The sequence below is a fragment of the Triticum aestivum genome, chromosome 7A (assembly GCF_018294505.1).
Source record: "Triticum aestivum cultivar Chinese Spring chromosome 7A, IWGSC CS RefSeq v2.1, whole genome shotgun sequence".
Taxonomy (NCBI): domain Eukaryota; kingdom Viridiplantae; phylum Streptophyta; class Magnoliopsida; order Poales; family Poaceae; genus Triticum; species Triticum aestivum.
The window spans coordinates 583,254,075-583,272,716 of record NC_057812.1 but is presented as its reverse complement, the minus strand read 5'-3'; the positions used below and the strand labels follow the sequence as shown (position 1 = coordinate 583,272,716).

The 18,642-nt window shown below is 41.1% G+C and overlaps 1 pseudogene; it reads left to right on the top strand.

The window, feature by feature from the left end:
* Positions 1-6,443: 6,443 nt before the first annotated feature.
* Positions 6,444-15,851, top strand: LOC123152376 (putative disease resistance protein RGA3; annotated as a pseudogene).
* Positions 15,852-18,642: the final 2,791 nt, after the last annotated feature.

Sequence of the window (18,642 nt, the reverse complement as noted above, 5' to 3'; positions counted from 1 at the left end):
GCGCCCTCGCCCGCGGCCGGCCTCGCCGGCCACCTCGCCGCCCCTCGACGCCGGCCACCGCCTCCTCCTACGCCGGCGGCCTCGGATCCGGCGCCGACGAACCTCGTCGCGCACGCCCAGCTACAGTGCCCGATCCGGCTACAGTAAACCCTAGATCTAGGTTGACTTTCCCTCTTCCCCCTTATTTTTTTTGCTATCTTTGACTGCTTGTATCTCCGCAACCGTAGCTCCGTTTTGGGCATATGATATATCAAAATCTTCGCCTCGACATGTACATCATTTCGTTCCATTGCATCATTTGCATTCGAGGTCATCTTGATGCCCAAAATGCTGTTAGAAGGAGGCTTCGTGAGTTAAATTGCAGATCCGTTAGTTCATCATGCACTTTTGTCATTTTTGCCATGTTTAATTCGTGCATGATATGCCTGTGCCCCTTTGGGATGAATTGTCAAGCATTTTGTCTTCTTTCCAGTGGTGCCACCCATGCATTTTTAGGATGTGCGTGTTGTCTTGTGCAAGCTTGCGAAGAGAGGTACCTGAGATTGCAGATTTCAGGGACTTAGTGATTTTCACTAAGTCTGGGATATTTTAGTTCATGATGCTATATGTCCGGCTTGTTTCCTAGTGATCCGTGCCTCTTTTGAGGATGATCAGTAAGGGAGTTTTGATATTTATGTTATGCTCTATCCATCCATGTCTTTATTTGCATATGTGGAGTGCTCTAGGTTGACTCAATCGAGCTCAACTTTTGCTTCGTTGTTAATCTGGGCAGATCGTCAACTTGTTTGCGATTTTGCCGATGCTACCGTTAGTGTTCCATGCATGCTATGCCTTCGTTCTTGCCATGTGTAGCTAGCACTTTGTGCCTTCTTGCTGGTTATATGCTTTCCTTGCCATGACTTGCACCGTAGTGAGTGCATCGAGCTCGTTTACATGCCTTCATGAGTTATATTTCAGCGTGTCTCAGTTTTCACTAAGTCTGAAAACTGATTGTGTTCGAGCTATGTTCGTGAGCTCGGTAGAGTATTTTGTGAACCCTTTTGGCCCCAGGTCACTTTGGGTGTTTTGTTAAGCTTGTTGAGTAGCTCCATGCCATGTTCCTACTTGTCATGTTCAGGTTTTCTATCATATTGTTTTGCTGCTCCGAAGAGAGCATCGTGATCTGAAATTTCAGACTAGTGTTAATTTCACTAAGTCTGGAATCTGTTTTGCATTTGCGTTTTAGCCATGCTTGTTTGAACCTCTTAATGGATGAATTTGCCTATGGCTCAGTGCTAGTGTTTTGTCAACCATCTTGTGTACATCACTGCCATGTATTTTGTTTTCATGTTTGGTGGCTGTAGCATGTTCATTTCGTTGCATTTAGATGCCTACTTGCTGTAAATCGCAGACCGGTGTCGTATCTTAAAACGCTTGCCATTTCCAAACCGTAACTCCGATTCCAATGATCTTTATATCGTTTTCAATCGATTTCATTCCCTCTATCCAGTGGCACACTTGGTTTTCCAAGTTGATGCCAGGTTCATGCATTTCCTGTCATATCTTGCATTTTGCATCCCGCATCGCATCCCGCATAGCATATCGTCATTTCATCATATTGCTTGGACTTGGCCGTGGTTGATTGTATCCTTGTTGCTTGTTTGTCTTGTTGGGTAGAGCCGGGAGACGAGTTCGCTACCGAGGAGCCCGTTGAGTTTGCTTGTGAGGATCCAGTCAACTCTGATAACTGTGCAGGCAAGATGATCATACCCTCGAAATCACTACTATCTTTGCTATGCTAGTTTGCTCGCTCTTTTGCTTGCCACTGCTACGATGCCTACCATTTGCTTGTCAGCCTCCCAATTGCATGATTGAACCTCTAGCCCACCATTGTCCTAGCAAATCGTTGATTGGCTATGTTACCGCTTTGCTCAGCCCTTCTTATAGCGTTGTTAGTTGCAGGTGAAGATTGGAGCCGTTCCTGGTTGGAATATTTATTTTACTTGTTGGGATATCATTATATTGCTATGTTATCTTAATGCATCTATATACTTGGTAAAGGGTGGAAGGCTCGGCCTCTCGCCTAGTGTTTTGTTCCACTCTTGCCGCCCTAGTTTCCGTCATATCGGTGTTATGTTCCCGGATTGTTGTGTCCCTTACACGGTTGGGCTATAATGGGAACCCCTTGATAGTTCGCCTTGATTAAAGCTTTTCCAGCAATGCCCAACATTGGTTTTACCATTTGCCACCTAGCCTCTTTTTCCCTTGGGTTTCCGGAGCCCGAGGGTCATCGTATTTTAGCCCCCCTTGGGCCAGTGCTCCCTCTGAGTGTTGGTCCGAACTGAGCTGCCTGCGGGGCCACCTCGGGGAAACTTGAGGGTTGGTTTTACTCGTAGCTAGTCTCATCTGAGTGTGCCCTGAGAAAGAGATATGTGCAGCTCCTATCGGGATTTGTCGGCACATTCGGGCGGTGTTGCTGGACTTGTTTTAACCTGTCGAATTGTCTTGTTGTACCGGGTTACCGAGTCTGATCGGTGTGTCCCGGGTGGAGGTCTATTCCTTCGTTGACCGTGAGAGGTTGTCATGGGCTAAGTTGGGACTCCCCTGCAGGGATTGAACTTTCGAAAGCCGTGCCCGCGGTTATGGGCAGATGGGAATTTGTTAATGTCCGGTTGTAGATTACTTGAACTAAACTTAATTAAAATGAATCAACCGTGTGTGTTACCGTGATGGCCCCTTCTCGGCGGAGTCTGGGAAGTGGACACGGTGTTGGAGTTATGCTTGCGCAGGATGTTCCTTTAGCTTCTCGCTCGTGCTTCGCCTTCTCTTCTCGCTCTCTTTTGCGTATAAGTTAGCCACCACATATGCTAGTCGCTTGCTGCAGAACCACATATATTTGCCTTATCCATTCCTATGAGCTTAAATAGTTTTGATCGCGAGGGTGCGAGATTGCTGAGTCCCTGTGGCTCACAGATACTATAACTCCAGATGCAGGTCCAGGTGATTCCGCTCCAGGTGACGAGTACGAGCTCAAGTGGGAGTTCGACGAGGACTCTCAGCGTTATTATGTTTCCTTTCCCGATGATCAGTAGTGGTGCCTAGTTGGGGATCGATTCAGGGCCTTGCCGCATGTTGGGTTCTTTTCTATTTTGGCGCCGTAGTCGGGCCATGAGTGTTTGTTTGATGGATGTTATTTATGTACTCTGATGTGACGTGGCGAGTGTAAGCCAACTATGTTATCTCCCCCTTTTATTATGTATTACATGGGATGTTGTAATGATTGCCTGACTTGCGACATTGCTTTCAATGCGGTTATGTCTCTAAGTCGTGCCACGACACGTGGGAGCTATAACCGCATCGAGGGCGTTACACCTAGCGTACACTCACGTAAAGGATGCACCAGTGGGCCGACCCAGTATTCTCCAGCCATAAGTAATGTCCGGCCCAACTTACAGGTTTGTTCCTTTTTTATGTTTTTCATTCATTCATTTTTTACTTTATATTTTTGGATATTATATACATATATTGCAAAATTTAATTCACTTCAACAAAATTAAAATTTAGAATTTGAAAAAAAAATTGCGGGAAAGAATTTGAAAAAGTTAACATTGTGTAAATTTTTATAAGCATAACTAACAAAAATATTGATAGATTTCGGAAAGAAAATATGTATGTAACATTTAAGATTTAACAAATGTTCACACATTTCAAAATATGTACACGGAATTTTCAAGAAAAATATGTTTATACATGTACAAAAAATGTTTGTGTAGTTCAAAAACAATGTTTTTTAACATTGTTCAAAAATAATGTTAAATGTGTACAAAACATGTTCCACATGCATAAGAAAAATGTACAAGCTGTACGAGAAAAAGTAAAAATCAAAACATATACTCCCTCCATTCCTAAATGTAAGTCTTTTTTATAGATTCAACTATAAACTATATATGGATGTATATAAACATATTTTAGAGTGTAGATTCACTCACTTTGCTCCATATGTAGTCCATAATGGAATATCTGAAATGACTTATATTTAGGAACGGATGGAGTATTTGAAAAAGAAAAATCTTCCAAAAAAATATAAAATATGTATGGAAAAATAGGCATCAAAACATATACTTGAGAAAATGTTAATCATGTACATGAAAAATGTATTAAAAATATTAAATATTATAAAAATATTTCAGATATATAATAAAAATGCACAATGTGTATGAAAAAGTAAAACATCGAAATATATATTTGAAAAAAATGTTAATCATGTATATTAAAAACATTAAATCTGCATAAGAAAAAAAAATTAGATGTATACCAAATATTTACAATGTGTACAAAAACAATAGACAACAAAAAACATTTAAAAAGAATAATAATCATTTATTTAGAAAATGTGAAACATGTATTTATAATGTTTTGATGTATAAGGAAAATGTGTAAGATTCTTTTTTGAAAAAGAACCATTGAAAACCAGTGCAAAGAACGGAAACAGTGAAACATAAAAAAAGAGCTTTGATGTAAAGTGTTCTACGTAACTTACGAAAAGGCTGAGCTGGCCAGATTTTGGTTGGGAGGGAAAATAAGCTCAGGCCCACCCATTGAAAATCAGGGGATGATTAGTGGAAGCAACTAGTTAACAAGCGCTCCTTTGGAAGCCTCGTAACGATAAGCGCCATTTGGCGTGCTCTCAATCATTCGCCACATGTCGCGCTCTTGACACTTCTTTCGGGTTTTTTTTTTATTTATTTTTCCGCGCGCGTTTTTGACTTTTTAAACGATTTGTTTTAGGTTTTTTCGACGTTTTGGTTTTCCCCCGGTCTTCCTTAGCTTTTCAATAAAAAAAAATGGAAACTTTTTTTTACGCGCGAAGAAAACGCATTTTTTTCTTTCGCGAAAGTCACGGTTTTTTCCCGCGAGAGTCACGGCCGTGCCTTTCGAAAACGGAAAAAACGCGTTTTCTATTATTTTTTTCCACGAGTTTTGTTTCCGCGAGAGGCACAATTGTGCTTTCGCGAGAGTCACGATCGTGCCTTTCGGAAAGGGAAAAACAAAACGCATTTGCTGTTTTTTTTTCTTTCGCGAGAGTCATGGTTTTGCTTCCGCAAGAGGCACGGTTGTGTTTTCGCGAGAGTCACGGCCGTGTCTCTCAAAAAGGGGAAAAAATACGCGTTTTCTGTTTTTTTTTTCTTTCGTGAGAGTCACGGTTTTGCTTCCACGGGAGGCATGGTTGTGCTTTCACGAGAGTCACTACTGTGCCCTTCGGAAACGAAAAAAACACGTTTTCTATTTTTTTCCTTCCACGAGAGTTACGGTTTTGCTTCCACGAGAGGCACGGGTGTGATTTCGCGAGAGGCATAGGGGTGCCTCTTTCAGAAAGGGAAAAAACCGTGCTCCTGGTTCGGTTTTTTCGCCTGGTTTTTGTTGTGAAAAAAAACATTCGTCAAAACCTATTAACATGGGATCTAGTTTTGAAGATCTCGACGTGAGGAATCCAATGGCGAAAACGGTTCGAGATTTGGACGCACGGTTTAAAAGATAAAGTGTTTTGAATAAATGAATCTACGAAAAAAAGAAAAAAGTCTCCGGTTGCGACAAGTGGCGCACTGCTTGTCGTAACCAGGAAAGTGTAATGTTCTTTGCAACGAGTACTCCTTAATTAGTGATTTCGATGATTAGTTGAGGAAAGGAAATAACGTAACTTTACATAATAGGTTTCGTAGGTGTAGCATTTTTGTAAAAAATGACAAGGAAAAAATAGGAAAATTAATAAGGAAACAAAGAAAACCGATGAAAAATAAAGAAATAGGAAAACCATCAAAAACGGAGAAAGAAGAAAAGAAAACCAAAGAAAAATTATGAAACACCTAGTACAAACCGGGAAGAAAACGAAGAAAAGTAGTGAAAAAACAAAGGAGAAACAACAAAACCAAAGAAACCCATGAAAAAGAACAAAACCGAAAGGAAACAGCTGTCGCGCTCGAGGACTGTTGAAGAAAAGTTGGATCTGGAATTCCATCTTTTGTGGGGCTTGATGGGCTGGTGTGCAGGCTTTGGTTTTGACATCGAGCCAGGCCGGGCTTACGGATGCGTGCCACTCGCCGGCGGCGAACAGCAGAACACAACCCAACGCCCGCCTTGACCGGCGGCGAGGCGAGACACTCTACTGTATCCGCATGCAATTCTCAAAAAGAAAAAAAAAATCTGTATCCACATGCGATGGCGCGAGGGACCGAGCAGACATTCCTGGCCATCGGGTTGTTCCGGCGCCGGCCCACCGTGCGGGTCACGCCTCGCCTCGTCCACTATGTGCCACCATGGCAGTGGCACCACGTGATGCGGGCTATGGTTGTGGGTTTGGGGCAGGTTCTTTTGGGTTGGTGGACTGGTGGGGTGGTGGCCACTGTTTCTTTTCCGTGTGGAAGCTGGAAGCCAACTACTCCAGTTAGGTAGGTCTACTACTACTCCTCACGCCCCCCAGGTCCCAAACTTTCTCCCCCATTTCCTCAGCTTGACCGGCGCCGTCCTCCCTTGTGTCCTCCACACACATTTCATTTGGCTAAATCAAGAGTTTCTCTTGTCCAGGCTTCCCATCCTTCCGACCTATCAAGACTAGCAGGTACTGTCACACACATTTCAGCAGCTACTGTATGCCGTGTTCGGCCGGTTATCTTGGAGATCTGGAGTCAACGGTCGTTGTCCCGGTGCATTTTTTGTCTTGCCTAAATCATCGATCTGATTAACGCTCTCTTTGTACTATAGTACCTCGCCGAGACTTCCAGACCTTGTTTAAATAGGTGTAATATATGTGATCTGATTGGAGATTTGGTCAGAATTCGTCTGTTTTGTTCGCATTCTCTTGTTCGGTTAATCCCATCGACAAGGGGATTGGAGGGGATCTAGTAGGATTTTGACTTCTAGGGGATTTAATCCCCTTCAAACCCCTCCAAATCCCATAGAACAGAACAAGCGGAGGGAAGAAACCCGCTCTGGTTGGCGCCCCAAACCTGGGGCCTTTACCAGCGTGCTGCACGTTCCGGCAATGTACTGTATATGTTTATGAAGTGCTATAATATTTCTCCAGTTCGGTGCAAACATCGCAACAAAGCCATCTAGTTTAATGGGCTTGGACAAAGAAAGGTAGTCATACACACACACACACACACACACACACACACACACACACACACACACACACACACACACACACATATATATATATATATATATAGGTAAAATAACTGGGACACCTAGGTGCCCAGGCACCTAGGACATCAGCCGTTCGATCAACTCATCATCCAATCAATGCTTATCAGGTTTACAAATGCCCGTACCCGTTAAAACCATTATTCAGTTACGATTCTCATCTTCCAAGTATATTGCATGCGCATGAATTAGGACCTTCCATAATATTTCTCATTACTCTGTTGCCATATAATTTGATTGTTTCCAAAAATACAGATGCGCTCGAATTTGAATGATTCCCAAAAATAAAGACCCATGCTTGCCATAATTTGGCCGAGGACTAAAAGTTGGACAAAATCAATTACCGAAAAAAACGGGCCCATGCACTTGCCATAATTTGGCCGAGGAATTAAAGTTGGACGAAATCAGGCCACCAGCTCACATTTTACATACATGTACGTGATTCAGTCTCCCTCATTCATATTCTACATGAGCATACCCCTGTGATTTCTCCTCTCCTTGGTTCGTCTTCTCCATGCATGAGTATAACCAGGTCATCATCGATCGATCGTGCTTCTTCTACACGACGAGCATACCCAGGTGATCTGGATCCCTCCATCGTTTTATCTTGGCCGTGGTAGCCGTTGTCACCGTCGCGGTCACCGATTGTTTTCTTTTCCAACTGTAGGTATATCCATGTTGAGATTACAAAAGTGTGCTACTGGAAGAAGAAAGAAATTATCGGGGTTGGTCGTGGCAAGATGGTTGCCTGTGCAGACTGCGATGATGACGATTTCATGGAGCTATTAATATATGTCTCGTTTTTTCTCACATGCCTAGGATGATCAGACTATTTCAATATATCACACTATTGTCCCTCATTTTTACCATCGTGTTCAAGGCTTCCTTCCATTCATCAATTTGGATACTTTATGCATGCCTTTTGATCCTGAGTTCATTTTTTGTGATTCTTTTCAGATAGATCAACACGAAGAATGTTCCGCAGCACATTGAGCCACCACACTTGTTAAAAGATGTTGTGGTTGACGGCGAAGGCTTTGTGTGACAACGCAAGGACTAAAATAACATGCAAGAGAACAACAAGGAGATACATGTGATTTATTAAATTTGTTCTCTTTGTGGATCTTGTATGTGTGCTTACAAACACAGTAGCAAATTCCTTCTTATTTCATGTAAATTGGAATGTAATACCTCTTTTTTTGTGAATTATTGGAATGTAATTTGGTTGTGTATATGCATGGCCAAATTAAAAAGATACATGAGAATCAAATACTATGGTCGCTTTTTTGTTGAAACTCTAATTCTTGGTAGAAGCTCAGCAATACACGTATGTACATGCTTAAGAAAAAAAAGATGCATATTAATTAGGACATATGGTACTGTGAGTATGTACACACTGAACCCACATTTATCAGCCTGATTATGTCACGATACCTTGCACTTTTATAGGTATAGAATACCCACATTTCCGCGCCATTGTTATAGATGCACAGGAATCTAATACCCACATTTCAATATCATAGCCGAGGTATCTATTTCTGTCCGACAGAATATTTCTATAGTTACAGAGCTAAGGTATTTTAAGTATATACCCATTGAAATTAAAACCGTCCTCACTGTATTGCGAGTATATATTCCATCTATACATGATTACCGGAGATATGGTATACCTGGTCAGTAAATGATTTCTAGGTATGCATTTATACCCACAAATCCATGATACTTGCGGAAACCTAAGACCTACATGTAGTTTTGTAGTGTTTAGTCACCCAACATGAAATGATAATCCATCTATACATGATTACATGTAGTATGTGAAATCACAAATAAGTAAATAAAAAAGGTATGTGTATATACACGGGTTATTTGCGGGTCTATAAACTTGGAAATTTAGGAGTTACTAAGTGACATTTGTAATTTTATTTGGTATGTCAAATTTATGAGCTAGTCACATTCACTAAATTATTACCATTTCTTTAATTTGGACAATAATGGCAAAAGAAAAAGTCTTCATATACCTAAACACATCCACATCTAAAAATTAAGGTACACGAATTTTAGATTGTGCTAAAACAAACGTTGCCATGCAAGACTGTCTTCATTTGCTTTGCCTATGTGAAAATGTTGTCATGCATGGCTTAATAATCGATCTTATGTATCAACTACCCATAACTAAAAATTGATGGACATCTAGTTAATATAGAAAGATACCCACATAAATTAATGGACACATAAACATGTGACAAGGTACAACTTTTTGTGAAAAATGATACGTACAAGTGTAACCAAGTATCCTAAATAACACCCCAGCAAAAAATAGAGTATCCTAAATAATACAAAGCGCAATACCTGACTGAGTGTGTGTGTACGTGTGGGTGTGCGTGTGCGTGTGCGTGTGCGTGTGGGTGTGGATACAGTTATCATGAATTAGATCTTGAGAGAAAACAAAAAAAAAACTTTGGAAGCATACTTTAAATCACGTTCACAAGTAAATCATGTTCACAAATAAAGTTGACCCATTCTACACTATTTTTTTTGCATACCCCCATCGGCAAGATTCCACTGAGTATATTGTTTCCCTAATATACCTAACGCTAAAATCGCTCCCCCTTTTAGTACTTTTTTCGGGGTGATGTAAAATAATGAGTATTTTTTTTCACGAACAGACAATTGATGACACATATAAATTCGGCTGCTTTAATCCTGTCCATAAAAGGAACGCCATGACTAAACAATTGGAAGGTAATAAAGTCACGTACACGGGTATGATTCTTCCCCATATGCATGCGTTTTCTTTTGGAATGTTCTTGATTGGCGTACGTAGGTATGAAGCATCAACAAAACTAAGGCAAGTTTTTCATATCAATGGAGGTATCATTGCCAAACATAGCCCTATTTGTTAACGGGTTGAACCCAGTAATTCGCCAGCCATCTTAACAACAAAACCATGATACGATCCAACGGCATCTAGGCAAGGTGCCTGGGCACCTAGGTGTCCCAAACAGCCGTCCTATATATATATATATATATATATATATATATATATATATATATATATATATGCAAGCCCGGATGAAGACTATCAAGTGTGACTTTGAAAGATCACCAGTTGATTTATACTAGTTTATGTTGTGGTCTACAACTTACTTGATCCTCCGTTGCAAGCAAGTTTCTGAATATTCAGTAGTTGTGCGATATTTAGTTGTATGTTGCAACTGGTTATCCACTCTATACTACAAACATTTAACTGCTATGTTGTACAGGAATATTCCTTGATTACATGGCTACCGTATCAGCAGTCAGTGTTGTAGGATGGGTTGTTTCTCCTATTATTAGAAGGATGGTTTCTTTGGTGCAGTCCTATATGTCAAGCCAGTACAATTGGAAATCTGGGATATTATCTGATCTCAAGAATTTGGAGGCCACTTTAATGGATATACTCCTTGTAGTTGGAGCAGCAGAAAGGCAACATGTAGTGGACAGAAATCAGATATTGTTACTGCAGCAGATGAAAGATGCAGTCTCTGATGCAGAAGATGTTTTGGATGAGTTTGATCATATGCTTTTAAAAGAGAAGGTTGAGCAAAAAGGCCTTCTCAGACGCATAGGCTCCTCTTCTCTTTCTGTTGGTAAGCGTCTGGTCAACATTGACAACTTCAGGTCAAATTTGCGGAAGGTCCTCAAAAGCTTGGAAAGGGTTAGAGCTTCTGCAGAAACGTTTGTCCGAGTGATGGCATTGCAGGGCTTTAACCCCATTCAGTCCGTACAATGTGTCCCAGTAAGAACCACTGGATCCCTTTTGCATGAAGATGCGATTTTTGGGCGAGAAAAGGAGATAGATGAGCTCGTGGGTCAGCTGCTGTATAAATCCGATAAATGTTTGTCAAATGCTTATCAGTCGGTCAGGACAGAGGTGCACACTATTGTTGGTGTTGGGGGCATCGGGAAGACTACTCTGGCTCAGCTGATCTATAATGATGAGCGCATCCTGGATTCTTTTGACGTGAGAATGTGGGTTAGTGTTTCCAACAACTTTGACAAAATTAGAATTACCAAAGAGATCATATCATACCCAACCGATAGTGAGAATGCTGAATTGACTAATTTTAATTTCAGTAAGCTCCAGGACGAACTTAGATGGAGACTTCGTTCCAAGAGGTTTCTCTTAGTGTTGGATGATGTGTGGTATGATGAGAAATATGGAGAGCACATCAACAAACAAATGTGGATGGAAATAATGGCTCCTATTAAGGAAAGGTTTACAAGGCCAGGAAGCATGATTCTAGTGACAACCCGAACAGAATTGGTTGCAAAAATGCTGGACTCTAGAAGCTTGTTCATTTTAGAAGGTCTGGGAAGGGATGATAGTTGGTTGCTATTCAGGCGATGTGCATTTGGCAGCAGGAAGCCAGAAGGTTATCCAGAGTTGAAGCAGTTAGGCTACCAAATTGTTCAAAAACTTAAAGGCTCACCTCTAGCCCTAAAGGTTGTTGGAGGTCATTTAAATGGAAAATACAGTGATGCAGAGTGGGAGGATGTTCTTCAAAGAGATGTCCTCAATCCAAATGATATCTTGACTATCTTATACTTGAGTTATGAAAGTTTGCCGGAACACCTCCAGCAGTGCTTTGCATATTGTAGTTTATTCCCAAAGGGTTACCGTATTGATTCAAAGAGATTGATCTGGATGTGGATAGCTCAGGGCCTTGTTCATCTAGAAGGAAATAACAGTAGAAATTTGGAAGATATTGGAAGGGGCTATTTCAATGATCTGTTAGCTCGATCATTTTTCCAAGTGCTTCGTTGTGGAGATCAAACATATTACGTTATGCATGATTCATTGAATGGTCTCGCACTTCATGTTTCCAATGGGGAATGCTTCAGGGTTGATCATGGCAGTGTTGGGGAGTTTCCTCATTACATTAGGCATTTGTCTGTGTCTGCTGAACGACTGGGAGATCTTGTGAACTATGATGGTCTCCAGAGATTGCGTACATTTATGATTCTGAATGATTCTTGGTTCTGCTCCAAAGTCTGTTTAAGTCATGATATACTCAATAAACTCAAGAGTGTGCGGGTACTTGATGTAAGCGGATGCTGCTTTGGAAGGTTTCCTGAAGCTGTCAATGATCTGATGCACCTGCGTTATCTAGCCATTCGACGCACTTATTACCCACTGCCAACAACAATCTCCAGACTCAATCATCTACAGTCCTTGTTTGTGTTGTATAATTCATGTTACTCTGCGAGGATATCTTGCTCAAACAAGTGGAAACAGCGGAAATATTGAAGGAGGGAAGTGAACACTACTGGAGGTCATTTCAGTCTTCCTGAAAGCATTCGCAGGCTCATTAACTTGGTGCATGTTGATGTAGAGAAGGCTTACACTCTCATGTTATCAGGTGTGTATCAGCTTCCTTGTATCGAGGGTTCTGGAGAATTCCTTGTCGATAAGAAGGAGCAAGGTTTGGTACAACCGAGGGATCTGAACAAAATTAGGGGAGAGCTTTCTGTTAGGTTTCTGGAGAATGTAAAAAACTGGGAGGAGGCTGCAAAGTCTCATCTAGACTTGAAGGAGCACATCTCTAAGTTGGAGCTAGAATGGGGATCATGTGATGGTGCTCATGATATGGACAAGGGCTTTGAGGTGCTTGATGTATTAAAGCCACACCGCAATCTTGATGACCTAACTATCAGTGGGTACCCAGGTGTCAAGTCTCCTTCTTGGCTGGAGTCTGATTGGCTGAGAAGATTGAAATTGATTTGCCTACGAGATTGTAATAGATGGGAGGTCCTTCCACCTTTAGGGGATCTCCCCTTACTCGGTACTCTTGAAGTGCGGCGAATGGAAGAACTAAAAGCACTCAGCCAGGAATTCTTTGGTCATGCTGGATTCCCTTCTCTGGAAAGATTGCTTCTGGAACGCCTACCTAAATTGGAGTGGTGTCTTGTGGACAATGATAAAGTGTTACAGAATCTCAGACATCTCTCTGTTGCTGGCTGTCCACGGCTCAGATCATATCCTACCCATCCTCGTACACTCAGACATATAGCTGTACTTGACAAGGAAAAAATCCATTTTAAGCTTCAGATTGACAGTTTTGAACTATCAAGGTCATTTTGTCACCTGGTATCAAGCTCCTTCCATGTCTTGCGCTCTCATCACCTAGAGTCTATAGAAGATATGGAGATCTATGTTAACTGTTTGGTACACATGCCCATGATAGTCTTTCACAATATGAAATCACTCAAAAAGTTAAAAATATTTGGCATTGATGAGCAGAATAATTGCTCAGTGATTACCACACTGTTGGGTGAGAACGGATGTCCTGTGCTTCCTTTGTCACTTAAATGCCTTGCATTAGAAAAGTGCTACCTGCAACCATCCTCTTTCTCCAAGTTATTGAATAATCTTTCATCTCTTGAAACAATACGTCTATCAAAATGTGGCTCTCTTGAGATACCGAGTCTACCGGTAAGTCTGCACCTATTGAGGATGCTGAAACGGTTGGACATTTATATTTGTGATTGGATATCATCTTTTGAGGGGTCAGAAGCACTGTTGTCCCTTGAAGAGATGAAGATAGGCTATTGTTATGATCTGGAATATGTACCGTACTTAGATGAGATGCCATGTCTTCAGAAACTACATTTGTCTGCGTGCCCTCAAGTTATGCGATTATCTAAAGTAGGCCACCAGACAGCCCTGAAGGAGCTGGTTGTAAGATCTTGTGATGGATTATCTTCTCTGCGACAGCTGTGTGACCTGGTTTCGCTTGTGAAGCTGACGATTACCGATTGTTCTGATTTATTGTGGCTTCCCGATATGGATGGTTTTTATTCACTTCGGGTTCTCTCGATTAATCAGTGCCCCCGGCTGAGGTCACTGCCACGGAGTGGTCTTCCTGTATCACTTGAAACATTTTTCCTGTCTAGATGCCATCAAGCACTGGAGGAGCAGTTTCAGCGGAAGGAAGGTCCAGATTGGAATAAGTTTGCGGCCCTTCCAGGATGCAAGTGGATAGATAGTAGGTGGTAAATATTAGGAGGTTTCCCTTTTTACTATCCTGAATCCGCTTTCGGGTATGTTTTCTTTGGGTAATGCCTTACTTTTGCATAAGCAAACTTAAAGAAAGAAAAATGCAAACTGTATAGATCTTAGATGGTACCACAGCTGTGCGTGCATTATTCTGCCTGTCATGGATCTCTGGACAGAAAGTTTTGCTTATTGAACTTGCTAGTATAAAGCTGTGAGCTAAGTGCAATCATGTAAACCATTTTGGTTTGATGGTCCAATCAACTTGACATTACAGTCAAGCTAAATTGCACCTTAGGGAATGCAAATTTTCTGAGTAATAAATGTATATTGTACTCAAATTACATTTTTAACGGATTTACTGAAGTTAAATAGAATGATGCACTGCATGTTTTTTGTTTGTATCTTATTTAATTATTGAATGCTAATATATTGCATGGTTATGCTTACTATCTAGTGGCACATTTTGCTGTTAGGCGTTAGCAGTAGATAGCTTCTTTTTTGGTATTTCATGGCGAAACAAGAAAATAATCAGATGGGTATGTGTTAGTTGAATACCTTTAAAAACAAGAGTTTGAACTCTGAAACTCATCACTGGTTGCAAAAGAAAACCTAGCCCGATTGTAGAGAAAGAAGAAACCAACTTAATACCTGGATGCCATAAGCCTGTAATGCTCTTTTGGTTCTCGTTTCTTTACCCCTTGGTGTTACTTCTCACACCGAAGATACAAAACTTTTGTTTGGGCTCTGTTAGCAGAGGATGCAGATATCGCGAGATAGTGGAACCCGACACAAGGGGTCATATTAAAAATACTCCCTCTGTAAACAAATGTAAGACGTTTTAGGTCATAACGTCTTACATTTGTTTGCAGAGGGAGTAAAATTTAATATTTGTAGCTTGTTGAACATGTATCTCCTGTAAAATCTAAAAACTAAGTAGAGAACAATTCATATGAGCTTTTGAAGTTTGATATGCTTTATTCTCGCAAAAAAGCAAATAGAAACTTGATCTTCTTAGTATAAAAAGCCTATACTATGTTCATAACTTGATCTTCTTAGTGTAGCCTTTTGTACCGATCGCTGATGGAATGAGGGGTGCTGTATATGCAGGCTTATTACACCGGAAACAGCTGGGCTTCTGCTACGTGAACAATCCTTCTATAGGTGCCACTGAACAAGAACAAGATCAGCATGGAATGGGCAACCCAGAAAGGATGGACACAATCCATGATGCAAATTCTCTGTTCAGTTGTTGGCAAGACGGAAGTTGCAGACCACATGTTCTGGTCTTTGGAAGAACATTCATATGACGTGCAGACAGGGCTGGAGGTTCACTGCCACAGGTTCAGAAGGGAATTTCAGATTCGGTAGCTTCTCCGTGTACGCTCACTCTGCCCATGCCTACTGCTTGCTTCACAGCCAAAGCTGTTTTCCTTTTCTTCCATGAGGCAACAAGTCAGAAAATGAAAGCTTGCTGGCTCCAACACTGGACAGTATTGCACCCCGGTTCTGTCAGATGAGTGCTATCAACTTGTCATTATATGCACGTATATCTATCTCTTTGACGAGATTTTGGAATTTACTAGAGGGCTGGAGCTTGGGTTTTCATGGAAGTTGATAGAGCAACATCTAGTTCAGTCTCCACAAATGGACTCCGGGTCCTCTAAAAAGAAATGGAGTACAATTAATTCTTAGGTCCTTAGATTAAGGAACTTCGACCTCATCATCCTAGTACATACTGTTGTGCTATTTTATTTACAGTTTCCATCTGCAGTTCACCTGGCTGATTCTGCAGGTGCAGGTGACCTTGTTGATCCGAATGTAACCATAGCCGCCATTTCTCCCCAGCCTTATGCCGCTACCGAACCTGAACTCATGGAGCCCGTCATGGTGATCACTGATCCACCGGCTAGTGACACTACTGGAATTTACTAGAGTCCTCATATGATGAGTGTTATCGACTTGTCATCATCCTTTTATTCATCTACTTAGTATATCCATCAGTTTGAGGAGATTTTGGAATTTACTAGAGGACTGAAACTTCTGTACTGCGTTTCTGAGGAAGTTGATAAAGCAACATTTACCCTAGTCTTCACAAATGGACTCCAGGTTCTCTAAAAACAAATGAAGTACATTTCTTAAGTCCCTGGATTAAGCAACTCAACCGTATGTACTGTTCGGCAATTTTATTTACAATTTCCATCAGCAATTCATCTGGCTGATTCTGCAGGCGATCTCACTGAATCTGAATGTAACTACAGTTGGCAAATTATGCCTGTGCCATTGGGTTATCGTACCTGTATCTAGGGAAGTTGTTCTTTCTCTTCGTCTGGGTACTGCTGGTGCAACCTTGCGAGTGCTAATCTATCTAAATAACTAAATAAGCTTTGGTTGATTTGGGTCGTAACGACATGGTCTTTACAGATTGGTTGTGTTCGTCCACTCTGCGGATGATTGGTTGTTCGAACATATATTTTTAGTTAGTAGTGTGACCCCCACCGCTTATCTTCGGTCGAAGTCCAATGCCATTGATTGTTTATCACTTTCAATCAAAACTAGGGTGTGTTGCATCTTTTCTTTTTCAGAAAATGAAGAAGAAACGGCCTCCATAGCAGTACAGTTACATGGCTCAGTAAACTAAAGGTGTGTTTATAGTGTCCAATTGGAAAAACCTACAGTAACGCTTGTCTCGCTGCTCTTCCGGTCGGTAGAACCCATCTCTCACATCGACCAAATTATAGTGAATCGTTCATTGCTTTAGAACATGTGACATTGTCACCATTTCCAAACTAATGGACCTAGAAGGCCAAATGTTTACTCTCCAAACCAAACTTCGCTTAACATATCAGTTTTTCTCTAATATCTGGAGTTCTCAACTCGTATATATGATAATTGTTTTCGTTTGGTAACACTACATGAACATAATATATCGTCAAACATGTTGTCTGTATCGATCCATGCCTAGCTATACCAATTTATAGACCCAAGTAGCATGTTATTCACGCTTTCATTATGCAAATGGGCGTGCATGGACATTGCATGAATACAGTTAGTTTAACCCGTGGCAAGCAATCAACATAGGGGGTGGAACTGCACATGGCAACTTATCATATGACATGGCAACTATAAAGTAGTATTTATTTAAAACTTACTACTGTACATGCCGCGGCTATTAGGTTGACTTTATATGACATGACAACTCTTTATAGCCAAGTGTTGGTTGTATTATTAAGCATGCTATAATGGGGAGTATCATATAATGCACAGTATCATAAGTTAGTATCTTAGATTGCCTTATTAATTGTCATGCATGACACAAAGTAATACTCCCACATCCTCTCTTTCCTCATATAATTGTGCGCCACATCATAAAGAAAGTCTAGTTGAAATGCATGATACTGCTTATGATACTCCCACTACGACAAGCCTAAGGTGGACTCATCAACAACAATTCTAGCTTTGTGGACAGTCTCATGCGGGCCTGGTGTAACATATCACAAATAAAATTAATATGTCATTTCACATGACTACCTGGACCAAATCTTATCTCTGGATTGATGCTGGACACTAGCTCAAATATAGGCCCGACAAATGAGCTTCACGTTTTTATTATGCTCATGAACATTACATGCTTAAAGTGGGTTTAACCGGCACCGCCGAGGGTGGAGTAAATGTTAAGAGACAACAGAAGGAACGATTTCATTGAGACGGAGTCTTGTTTTAATCAATTAATTAAGGGAGAGTTTTACGGGATAATAAACCTGAAGATCTATCAATCTATCATGTGGTTCATAGAGGCTCGAAAACGCAATGTGGCCAATGGATCATTGTATCTACCTGATGATTAAATTGTGTCGAACATAATAGGTTGATTGGTTTATAATTATAATGCAACACCATGGACGTGCTCCTCTTTCAGGTACATTGTCGGCTAGCATTAACCCATGGTTTTAGTGGTGTTAACACCAGCCAGAAGGGAGGAAATGGGTAGGGCAGGGCAGCACAAAAAATTCTAGTGGGAATGGATCGGAGAAGAAGATAGGCGTCGCATGAGTGCAGGGGTAGCAGTGGGCTACACATGGAGGGTGTGTGAGTAGAGCTGGGCTACTATTATATGCTATTTCTTACGTGAAAGTTCGCAATCAGCTAGTAATGGTGAGGCACACATTCTTGTCCTCCCTTTAGCGGCTTGCCTATGCACCTTTCGTCTGAGTCTAAACCTACCCAAGTTACAGCCGAAATTTCAGGAATCTATCAAATCCAGTTTTCATCATGAAATTCGAATTGGACGAGGGAGACATAGTCATCAAGCCAAACATCTTCCTCTATTGATGATGAGAAAATTCCAATTAGGATGAGTTGGGATGAGTGTTGCTTCACATAATAGTCATCGAAGAAAATGGGAAAATTCCAGAACTGGGAGA